The sequence below is a fragment of the Lepus europaeus genome, chromosome 1 (assembly GCF_033115175.1).
Source record: "Lepus europaeus isolate LE1 chromosome 1, mLepTim1.pri, whole genome shotgun sequence".
Classification (NCBI taxonomy): Eukaryota; Metazoa; Chordata; class Mammalia; order Lagomorpha; family Leporidae; genus Lepus; species Lepus europaeus.
Window position 1 is genome coordinate 103,232,534 of NC_084827.1, and position 12,475 is coordinate 103,245,008.

Sequence of the window (12,475 nt, forward strand, 5' to 3'; positions counted from 1 at the left end):
TCACTAAGAATAATGGTTTCCAGTAGCATCCATTTTGCTGCAAAAGATAGGATTTCATTCTTTCCTATGGCTGAGTAGTATCTCATAGTGTACATACTACCATAATTTCTTTTTCTTTTTTTTTACAGATTTTATTTATTTATTTGAGAGATCAAGTTATAGACAGGAAGAGAGAGAGAGACAGAGAGAAAGGTATCCCATCCACTGGTTCACTTCCCAAACGGCCGCAATGGCCAGAGCTGAGCCTATCCAAAGCCAGGAGCCAGGAGCATCCTCCAGGTCTCCCACGTGGGTGCAGGGGCCCAAGCACTCAGGCCAACTTCTACTGCTTTCCCAGGCCATAGCAGAGAGCTGGATCAGAAGAGAAACAGCCAGCACTAGAACCAGTGCCCATTTGGGATGCTGGCACCACAGGCGGAGGATTAACATACTTCACCACAGGGTTGGCCCCAGAATAATTTCTTTATCCAGTCTTCAGTTGATGGACCTCTGGGTTGATTCCAAATCCTAGCTATTGTGAATGGGGGTACAAACAACTATTTTACATGATGATTTCTTTACATTTGGGTAAATTCCCAGGAGTGAGATGGCTCAGTTATAGTAGGTCTATATTCAGATTTCTGAGGTATCTCCATACTGTCTTCCAAAGTGGCTGGACCACTTTACATTTCCCCAACAGTGGATGAGGGTGCCTTTTTCCCCACATCCTTGCCAGCCACTTTTATTTGTTGTTCGTTGATCCTCACCATTTGTTGTTTGCTGGTTTCTATATGAGAGCCATTCTAACTGTGGTAAGGTGAAACCTTAATATGGTTTTGATTTGCATTTCCCTGATAGCTAATGATTGTGGGCATTTTTTCATGGGTGTGCTGGCCACTTGAATTTCCTCTCTTGAAAAATGCCTGTTCAATTCCTTTGCCCATTTCTTTTTGGGAAAAAATATGAATCATATGCACTTTAAAGTATTAAAAATAGAGTATAAAAAAAAGAACTGAAAGAGAGGAGCTGGCAGGCTCAAAAACAAAGAAAAGATAAGGAAAAGGAAAGGCTGATTGCCTGATACAACCAGTTTAACTTTGTACATGTGTTCAATTCACTCATTTGTCCCCTGCAAAACAAGAAGGATCACTGTAACAGTGACCCAAAGTAAATACAACCAAGTGGCAACCACAATCAAAACTGCAATACCAGATGTGGTATTTTGCTAGACTATATTATCACAGTTTCTGGCACTTAATATGTCGTTTTTTGACCTAGCAAATAAATTTTTCTCAATATCCATAAATAATAAAAATCAAAAGCAGTTTGGTGTCATGTAGAAAAGATAGTAGTATACTGTTAACCCCAGGACCAGATTAACTCTTCTGCTTTATGTCACAATGCAATCTGCACAGACCCTCCTTGTCTTGATGGTACAACCACGATTGCTGGTTAACTATACTGAAGACCCTAGGTAATTCTGCCTCCGGAAGAAAAGGGCAAGTACTCAGGTAAGACACATACATGCCAGAGAGTGGATGGTAAAAACTTCAAAGTGTCAAGGATTTACCACATGGGTGATGTTTTTAAAGAGGCAATGAATTAGAAAATGAAGGGAAATCCCCTTTATTATAAATGACCAATTGTTGCAACCACATCTCCTACCACTAAGAATTAAGCACTGCATTTAGCAGCCTTAGCTAGATACTGGAGTCGGCATAGACCACACATGGCAATACACTGTGAGCCATTTATTGAGTGACTCAGAAAGCTTCCATTTTCAGGTGTGGGATTCACTGCCCAGAACAATAAAGGATCCTGTAACAGGTCTAGACTGCAGTACACGCTGCAGTGACACTCAGGCAGTATGACGGAGGTGATGGATGAGGCTACCAGGATCCTTAATAGGTTAAGATGACTTGTAGAGTCTTTGTTAAACCCCAGTATGAGGGTTGCAACAAAAATCTCTGGATCAAACTTTCAAAAGTAGAGAACTGGGGCCAGTGCTGTGGCATAGAAGGTTAAGCAACCACCCACAACACCAACATGCCATCTGGACACCGGTTCAAGTCCCAGCTTCTCCACTTCTGATCCAGCTCCCTACTAGAGCACCTTAGAAAGCAATAGAACATGGCGCAAGTGCTTGGGCCTCTGCATCCATATGGAAGGCCTGGATGAAGCTCCTGGCCGTTGCAGCCATTTGTGGAATGAACTAGCAGGTGGAAAATTTCTCTCTTTCTGTCTCTGCCTCTCCCTCTCTGTAACTCTGCTTTTGAATTAAATAAGTAAGTCTTGGGGAAAATAAAAGTAGAGAACTAGGGGCCGGCACTGTGGCGCAGTGGGTTAACGCCCTGGCCTGAAGCGCCAGCATCCCATATTGGCACTGGTTCAAGACCCGGCTGCTCTACTTCTCATCCAGCTCTCTGCTATGGCCGGGGAAAGCAGTGGAGGATGGCCCAGGTCCTTGGGCCCCTGCACCCACATGGGGGACCTGGAGGAAGCTCCTGGCTCCTGGCTTTGGATTGGCACAGCTCTGGCCATTATGGCCATCTGGAGAGTGAACCAGCGGATGGAAGACCTCTCTCTCTCTCTGCCTCTCCTCTATCTGTGTATCTCTGACTTTCAAATAAATAAATAAAATCTTTAAAAAAAGAGTAGAGAACTAATTGCCATTTCAAAAACAGCTTCCAGCAGGCTCTTGAGCCCCAGGGGAGTCTAGGACATGAAGTGTGACTAGACAACTGGAGTTGACTATAACGAGCTGGGACTAGGAGATACACAAAGGCATAAGATATTGTAGGAATAGCAGCAATCCATCTTATGTATCTATGGTGTGAATGTTTCTATCCTCTCCAAAATTCCTGTCCAAATTTAATCCCTAATGGAAAACTAATGGAAGGTGATTGATGGGATTAATGCCCTTATAAAAGTGTTTGACAATGGAATGCAGTCCCCTTTTCCACCCTTCCATCCCTTCTTCCATGTGAAAATACCTCCTTCTTTCACTCCAGAGGATACAGCAATATGGCACTACCTTGAAAGCAGAAAGCAGTCCTTACCAGAAAGCTGAACCTGCCAGCACCTTAAATTTCGATGTCCCAGCCTCCAGTGCTATGAGAAATAAATTCTGTTCTTTATAAATTACCCAGCCTTCGGTACATTATTATAGCAGCACAAGCAGAATAAGACAGATAGAAATGATTCACGAAGTACTGACACCAAAGCAGGTCCAGAGAGCACAAGCAAGTTGTCTAAGTATGGGGCCTTGATTTCCAGGTGACTTTCTTCGGTGGCATGAATGCCTCTCCTTCAACTCACACCCATGCTGTCATGGGAGCTTTCCTATAACCAGTTCACAGGAGGAGGAACAACTAGATCCTGGTTCCCAGACAAATTAACTCAACATATTTGTAATAACTGAAAATGGATACACAGCCCCACTCAAAGGGGGTCCTGCAGGGTAGTAGGAAAGGAAAGTTTTCCCAGTGGGCAAAACTCTGAGCAACACACTTGGTCATATGCCAGATAAAAATGGCCTAAAGACCAGATACACACAGCCTTCTGGGCTGAAAAATGGGTTTATGAATTGGCAAGGATCCTGAAAGCAGCATATAGGGGCTTGAAGACAAAGAAGTTTGAAAAAGAGGTTGTGGTACAGCAGGTAAAGCCTCTGCTTGCAACGCCAGCATCCCATACCAGAGCACTGGTTCAAATCCTAGCTGCCCCACTTCTGATGCACACCTCTGCCTAGAAAAACGATGGAAAATGCCCTGTCACCCAGTGAGAGACCAGGATGGAGTTCTGGACTCCTGGCTTCAGCCTAGTCCAGCCCTGACTGGTACAGCCTTTTGGAGAATGAACCAGCAAATGGATGATCTATTTCTCTGTGTGTCTTCTTCCCTCTCTACCACTCTGCCTCTCAAAAAAATAAAAAATAAACCTCGGTTTGTGGTTAAATCTTTAGCAGAGGGCCCAAAGCCTATATTGGAATTTGTGTCTTACGTTTACGCCCACTAGATAGCATTCTAGAGCATTCAGAAAGGACAACCAGGGGGATATGATGGCTTGTCCAGTAGATGTCAGCTTCTGCCCTCAGGCCCCTGTGTTTTCACAGTAGTCTCATGAATGATGCAGTCTTGGTGTCAGGAATGGTACCTATGCATACCCCAACAGCGTAGGCTCTCTCATCAAGGCTGGCCTAGCTTCTGTCACTGCTAAAATCACCAAGCTGCCAGCAGTAGAGACTCAGTATGGTGCTTCGACACGGAAACATCTCTCAGGAAGGCCAATCAATCACTTGATGACAGGTTGATTACACTGGACACCTTCCCTCCTAGAATGCAGCAAAATGTTCTCACCAGAATTTACACCTGCCTTGATGATGAGTTTGGACTTTCCTAACCAGGGTGTTTCCACTAGCATCATCTAAGGATTTAAGAGAGTGAGATTTATCATCATAGGATCCCAATAAAACTGTCTCAGACAGGGAACACATCTTACAGTGAGGAAGGTGACACAATGAATTCATGGACTACAAATCTATATATCCCACCAGATACCACATGACCCTGAGTAATCCAACCTAGTAAAATGACAGAATCACCTATTAAAAGCCCAGACAAGAAGTATTCCTGGGGCTATACCAACAAATGCTTGGTGCTATCCTCCAGGATACTGTATACGTACTGAACCAATATCAAATATAAGATGGAGTTTTCTAGAATACATTAGTCCAAAAATCAAGGTGGTAGGATTCGTCCTTCTCATCATCACTCCTAATGACTCATCCCATCAATATTTTCTATGGTTCTGAAGGATTAGAAGCCCTGGATCCTGCTACCAGGGGCAACGAAGTGAAGTGGGAGAAGGAGAAGGCTTCCACCAGAGAACACAGAAAGTCAAAAAGAGTTGCACTGAATTTAAAGCTATAACTACTGTTTTGCCATTTAGAGCCTCTCAAACTGATGGACCAGATGGGCTATAATAATGTGCCATTAATTCTTACAATGGTTAATAAAGATTCTTAAGCTAGAAGAGATCTAATATTTTTTAAAAATTATGTTACATAGTTAATGTGCCTACCACAGTGCAGGAAAATAGTAGGCATTAAAACTAATCAATTCCCTTTCCCTAGCGATTTCTTGTTTCATCACACAACCCTTTACCTACAAAAGAGTATACGCAAAAAACAAAACAAAACAAAAAAAAACAATGACAGGGAAAAAAATCTGTGCATCCTCCACGTGGCTTAAGATATATCTGTCCACTTTTAAAATGTACTCAATTTTCCTAAAGAAGCATTTTGTTTTTTTTTTTTATAATGAAAAACCTCTCAACTTCCTGTTTTTCATTTACTTTCTTCTTTAAATAGCAAGACACTGAAACAAATCTGTTTCCCCTGGTAGTTGTATGAACTTCTGACTCAGGACTATATCTTGTTTTGCTTCCTTTTTTTTTTAAGATTTATTTACTTACTTTAAAGGTAGAGTTACAGAGAGAAAGAGAGACAGAGACAGAGATTTTTCCATCTGCTGGTTCACTCCCCAAATGGCCCTAACAACCAAGACTGGTCCAAGCAGAAGCCAGGAGCTTCTTCTGGTTCTCCCATGTGGGTGCAGGGGCCCAAGAACTTGGGCCATCTTCCATTGCTTTTTTAGGCACATTAGCAGGGAGCTGGATAGGAAGTAGAGCAGCTGGGACTTGAACCAGCATGCACATGGGATGCTGGCACTGCAGGCAGCAGCTTTACCTGGTATGCCACAGCACCAGCCCCTTTCTTTTGATTTGTTCTGATAGACAGGTATCTTCCATTTACTAGTTCACTATACAAATATTTATAACAGCTGAGATTGGCTGAGGGTAGGAGCTGCAGAACTCAATCCAGATCTCCCCTGGGTGACAGGGACTCAACCACTCAAGCTTCTGCCTTCCAGGGTGTACATAATGGGAAGCTGGTATCCAGAGTGCAGGATTTGAACTCTGGCACTTCAATATGAGACACAAGTGTCCCAAGTGACATCTTTTTTTTTTAGAGATTGTATTTATTTATTTGAGAGGTAGAGTTACAGACAGTGAGAGGGGGAGATAGAGAGAAAGGTCTTCTGTCCGGTGGTTCACTCCCCAATTGGCTGCAACAGCCAGAACTGCGCCAATCCGAAGCCAGGAGCTTCCTCCAGGTCTCCCACATGGGCACAGGGGCCCAAGAACTTGGGCCATAAATGATCTAACCCAAGTGACATCTCAACCGCTGCACCAAATACCCTCCCCAGACGAGGCCTTCTTAAACCTCAGTTTCCCCCTAAAAAAGAGCTTCCACCCAAGAGAAGATTCTGCTCCATTGTCAATCTTTACTCTGTTCACATAAGCTAATGCTAGCAGTTCTGCAAGAAAGACTGAATGGGACTGGGTTTCTATGGCTAAATTGGCTTTAGTTTCCTTGATCTGCCACATCTTATTTTACCATTAAAAAACATGCTCATTAATATACTCTGTAACTCTTTCCTAGCTTCTGGAAATCCCACACATGAGTAAATAGAAAAACTGCTTGAAGGAAAGGCTAAAATCTACAAATGTTTCCACTGCAAGGTCCTGGCAGTAAATTTTCAAAATAGCTCTCCCCAATGGACAAAATTAACTTTCTTTTATTCTCCTGGCAGTACGTCTCTGTCAAGGCTGGCAGAGACATTTAACAGAATAGAACAGAAGGAAACTTATTTTGTGCTTGTGCTGGTATGAGGCTGTCAGCCTGCGCGTCTTCTGGAATGCCCCTGTGCACACTGAACAGGCTCTGGAAGCTTGCAGGAGGCAGAACAATGGTTTGCAGACTGCTGCAATGGGCAGTGCTGCAACCTGGAGCCCCACCAGCCCTGCTGGGAAGGAGGACTGTCCGTTTATCATACTGACAGCAAGACAGCAAAGGGAGCAGCTGAAGCATCCTTTGCCAAGGACAAGCATAATGCAGAAAAATACGTCATTGCTGCTAGCGAGCAAATATATTTCTGGTTCAATTGTTGGACCGTATCACCAGTCATCTAGAGTAACAGGCAGTAAAGAATCACCAAGAATTACATCTTCCAAATAAAGCTGAAAATGGGTTTATCTAAAGTTGAGTTATTGAGTTGGAGTCAGACTTACTTGCCTGGCATAAGGAATAGAACACTAAGATTCTTATTTCTATCCTAGATTCTATTAAAGGTTTTGCCCTAAGAACATTCTAGTTACTGTGGCCTCTTCCATATGGTATGTCAAGTTTACCTAACTTTATACTAGAACTTTGTGTCTTTTTTAAATATATATATATATATATATATGTGTGTGTGTGTGTGTGTATATATATATTTATTTATTTATTTGAGAGCCAGAGTTACAAACAGTGGGGGTCGGGGCGGGGGGGTCTTCCATCCGCTGGTTCATTCCCCAAATGGCTGCAACAGCCAGAGCTGGGCCAATCCGAAACCAGGAGCCAGGAAATTCCTCCATGTCTCCCACATGGGTGCAGGGACCCAAGTACTTTGGCCATCTTCCACTACTTTCCAAGGCAGAGAGCTGGATCAGAAGAAGAGCAGCTGGGACATGAACCTGCACCCATATGGGATGCCAGTGCCACAGGTGGAGGCTTAACCTACTATGCCACAGTGCCAGCCTCTGAACTGCATGTCTTGTATGTGGTTTAGACTACACTTGCAAGAGGCTATTAATGTTTGGACAGATTTCAGTTAAGCAAATTCTGCTAGACAATACAATCTGAAGCTACTCCAAAGAGTAGCTTACAATGTGTTTGTAAACAGATTGAGAAACATTTCCACTATTTCTAGCTCCTATTTCATCATCACTGCAAAAAGCCACGTTGCTTGGGAAAGCCAATATTACTACTGAAACACTGAAGGCAAAGTAATATAGCATTATTCCTGTCCATATGGTGCATTTTCCTACTATCAAATACCTCTCATTTATGACTCTATGTGGAAATTTTACATTTATTTATGTGATTCTTTGATCAATGTTACCTCTACCACCAAACAGTAAATCAGATCGGACTGCACCTTTCTTTGTTCACACATTACATTCCTGCTACACAGAACAAAATTAAGCATATTTATTGAATGATTATTACTTAATAGGTTAATTAGTCATTATCTAGTATTAGCTACTCATGACATGGTAACAACTGGATAATTCAACAAAGAATCCAAGGTTCAAGTCTAGTCTTGAGAGGCTTACATTTTGAGTTTGTCCTAGGTAACAGAGAAGTAAGCACCCACACACCCCACCCCAGCATCCTGTATCCACTTCTTTCCCATGGCACCTATCACTTCCACAATATTTTACAAAGGTACTTCAAAAAGTTGGTGGAAGAATGGAAATAAAAGAAAAGTTTATTTTGGCACACAATTTTTACTTTTTTCATATTATTTCTTTTCCAAGAATATATATATATGTATATGTGTATATATATGTGTATATATATATATAATTTCAAAGGCAGAGAGAAGAGAAATTCCATCCATTAATTTACTTCCCAAATGCCCACAAGCCAGAATCCCAGAACTCAATCAAGGTCTCCCAAATGGGTGGCAGGGACCAAAGTACTTGACTCATCACCTGTTGCCTCCCAAGGTGCACATTAGAAGGAAGCTGTATCAGAAGCAGATTAGCTAGGGCTTGAACCAAGCACAGCAATATGAAATGCAAGCATCCCAAGTGGCAGCTCAACCACATGCCACAGCATCTGCTCCCCCTCCCCAGATGGAACTTTTTTTTTTAAAGATTTATTTATTTATTTGAAAGTCAGAGTTACACAGAGAGAGAAGGAGAGGCATAGACAGGAGACAGAGAGAGATCTTCCATCTGCTGGTTCACTCCCCATTCTAGACACAGCCACCTCTTTGATGTTCTTCAGTAAGCCAGGTGGCTTTGGCCACAAGGCCTTTGCATGTGCTGTCCCTTCTCTGCTGGAAGCTCTTTCACAAGTTACCCCATGGCTCACTTCTTTACCTCTTCAGGCCTTTGCTCCACAGTCACCCTTTCATTGTAATCTTTCCTGCTAACCCTATTTAAATTTGAACTTGGTGCCGGTGCAATGGCACAGTAGGTTAATCCTCCGGTTCCAGTCCCAGCTGTTCCTCTTCCAATCCAACTCTCTGCTGTGGTCTGGGAAAGCAGTAGAAGATGGCCCAAGCGCTTGGGCCCCCACATCCATGTGGGAGACCGGAAAAAAGCACCTGCCTCCCGGCTTTGGATCGGTCCAGCTCAAGCTGTTGCGGCTGTTTGGGGAATGAACCATCGGAAGGAAGACCTTCTCTGTCTCTTCCTCTCACTGTCTGTAACTCTACCTCTCAAATAAATAAAATTTTTAAAAAATAAATAAATAAATTTGAACTTTACCCTTCCCCATGACATACTCCTGAAACTTTTCACATTTTTGCCTTGCATTTTCTCCATGGCACTCATCATAGTCTGATATACAATATTAACTATATGTATTCTCTTTCCCTCCCTGCCCCCAAACACACTAGAATTCTAAGCTCCCTGAAGGCAGCCGTTATCCTCTTCTTTGCTCACTGACATTTCCCTAATATCTAGGGAACTGGGTTACACTTGGTACTCAATATTTGTTGAATAAATGAATTATCCTAAAAGCCATTTTTATAACAAAATACCACATCTTAGAATGTTCTGCTTTAGTTCAGAAAGCATACACATGATTATAATAAGATGTTTGAATTTCAAATAAGAAATTGAATATAAAAAATATAATAAAAAGCAGGTGGCTTGGAAAGGTTAAGTAATACAAGGTATACATCTTTGCTTTTTGATTAAGGCAGTGCTACAGTTTAGATCGTTGATAAAGTTTGGCTTGAAAATCTCTAAGCAGTTGTTTGCTATCATATGCTATTTTTGTAGGCAGCAATCAAAACACACACACACACACACACACCAGCCTTATGCATAAGATTGCCTCTGGTGCTCAGGAAAAATGAGAGGAAATGACTTTTAAATGGCCAAGGAAAGTATTCATGATTTATTAGTTCAGTGAAACAAAAGAGCAGGCGCCCACTTGACAAAGCACACAGAACCAACCTTAACCAGGTAGAGTCTGATGTGAAGATTCATTGACCAGACGCCTACAGTTACAGCTGTGTGATTATGAATGGCCCCGAAAATCAGAAACCTCAGAGAACACTGAGATCTTCCCCTCCCATCAGCTGGGGACAGGAAATTCACAGGGAGTAATTTTCTCCACTTGAAGACCAATTCAAAGTATCCATCCCGCCTTGCACTAGGGCCTCCCCAGTATGATTTGGAAGTGGTTGTTTGCTGTCTTTGGGATCAGCAGAGAATCCCAGTACTAGAAAGCACAAAAGACTTTCATAATTGTCCTCTCAAGGTCACAGTGTTTTATGAAGAAGAAAGCAGCAGTAAGCCAAAAGTTCTCCAGCTCATGTAGGGGGCATACCACCAACCAGTCTCAAGTTCTCCTAAGGCCTGTACCTGTGTTTTTTGCCTGCACTGTGCCTCAGTTGGGCCTCCAGAACAAGCACTCATGTAAACCCAAATTAATGCATTCACTCAATCCGAGAGACGGAGAGATGGACAAATACACAGATACATGATATATAGAAAGTGTCACTGGTGTGGTTTTCATAGAGAAGAATAAAGAAAAAATTTAAAGTGACCTCATAATCTCATAGCCCTGATAATTCCTGGTTACATTTAAATCCTCATGTTTTTTTTTTTTTTTTGACAGGCAGAGTGGATAGTGAGAGAGAGAGACAGAGAGAAAGGTCTTCCTTTTTGGCCGTTGGTTCACCCTCCAATGGCCGCTGCGGCCGGCGCACTGCCGCCGGCGCGTCATGCTAATCGGAAGAAAGGAGCCAGGTGCTTTGCGGCCGGTGCATCACGCTGATCGGAAGAAAGGAGCCAGGTGCTTCGCCTGGTCTCCCACGCGGGTGCAGGGCCCAAGGACTTGGTCCATCCTCCACTGCACTCCCGGGCCACAGCAGAGAGCTGGCCTGGAAGAGGAGCGACCGGGACAGAATCCGGCGCCCCGACCGGGACTAGAACCTGGTGTGCTGGCACTGCAGGCAGAGGATTAGCCTAGTGAGCTGCGTTACCGGCCTAAATCCTCATATTTTTAATGCTTTTATCTCTTCCATCTTAATATAAAAGTCATCACCATTTACTAAGTATCAGGCCCTGTCCTAAGTGATGTATTTATTTAAACTTCACAATAACCCTTGACATAGGTATGATTAGTCTCATTTTATAGAGGAAAGGATAGGAGTTCAGGATGTTTCCTCAGAGAGTAACTTGGCCGAAGCCAAGCAGCCTGGGTGTGGCCAGGTCAGTCCTAAAAGCCAATCCAGTGAGCCTCCGCAGCTGTGGTTGTTTACATTACCCCACTCTGCATCTCTGTCTCCCTCCTGGGGAATGCAACTTCAGTCCCCTTTCTCATTGAAACCCTCCATTCATGAGGACAGCTAATAATACCCCAATTACAATTATTCTATTTTGATAAAGATGAAGTAACATCATTAATATTTAAACAACAAACTTGATTGCAGTTTTAAACCATTGAAGATGATTTTATTTTCAACAAAGCATTTGATGATCAATGGGGCAAGGAACTGTGGTCGGCTATTGAAGATCTTAGCCTCACGTGAAACAGTGCTAACCACAGTGATGTTCTGCTGTCTGCTGCGAATGCCTTTCCAAAGCAGAGAGGATTTGCACATTTGTAGGGGAGGTTGGCTGAACCAGGCAGAGAAGTGGCTCTTCTTGGAATGACTAGGCAGCGCTGTGAGGAGACACCACAGAGATGGGACAGGTGAATCACTGGGGCTTGGCTTGGAAATGCAACTGGGATTCCAAGCACAGCTTTTCTCAGGAGAGGGGCACTGGGCAGAAATGCTCACACTCCTTCAGAAAACTCATTCCTGGCTTCCACTCCGCGCCTCCAGGCCCAGGCAAGATTTCTTGTCAAGATCTTTGGCAGGCAAAGTGTATGGCTTACAGAGGTTTTCTGGTCCTGCCAGTTTCTGGATGTTTTCCAGAAGTGTGGCCAGAAAGCCAGAGAGGGGCTGCCGTTCATCCTCCTGGAATCCAAGCGTGCAGGGAGAAGGCTTTCCAAGCCCCAGCCTCCCAGCTCTGCTCTGGATCAGCATTCTCGCCTCTGGGGAAACTTGCAGCACGGAGGGCTAGAGGGGAAAGGAACTCCTTGAGTCTCTTCTTTATTCACTGTCCAATCATTCTGGTGACTGCCAGTCATTATTTTTTTAAGCATTAAACATGTAAGCAGCATTGCCTCATTTTTCTTTACAGGAGATAATACTGAATTATGAAGAAAAAGCCTTGTTTGTTGCTTCCAAAGGAAACGTGATATTTAGTTTTAACTTCAGGCTGGGAGACATAAGAATGTGTAATGTGAGCTCTGTCTTTCTTACTTCAGTTATCCTGTTCATTTTCCTGCTTTGCCACTGACAGACGGTGCAATTAT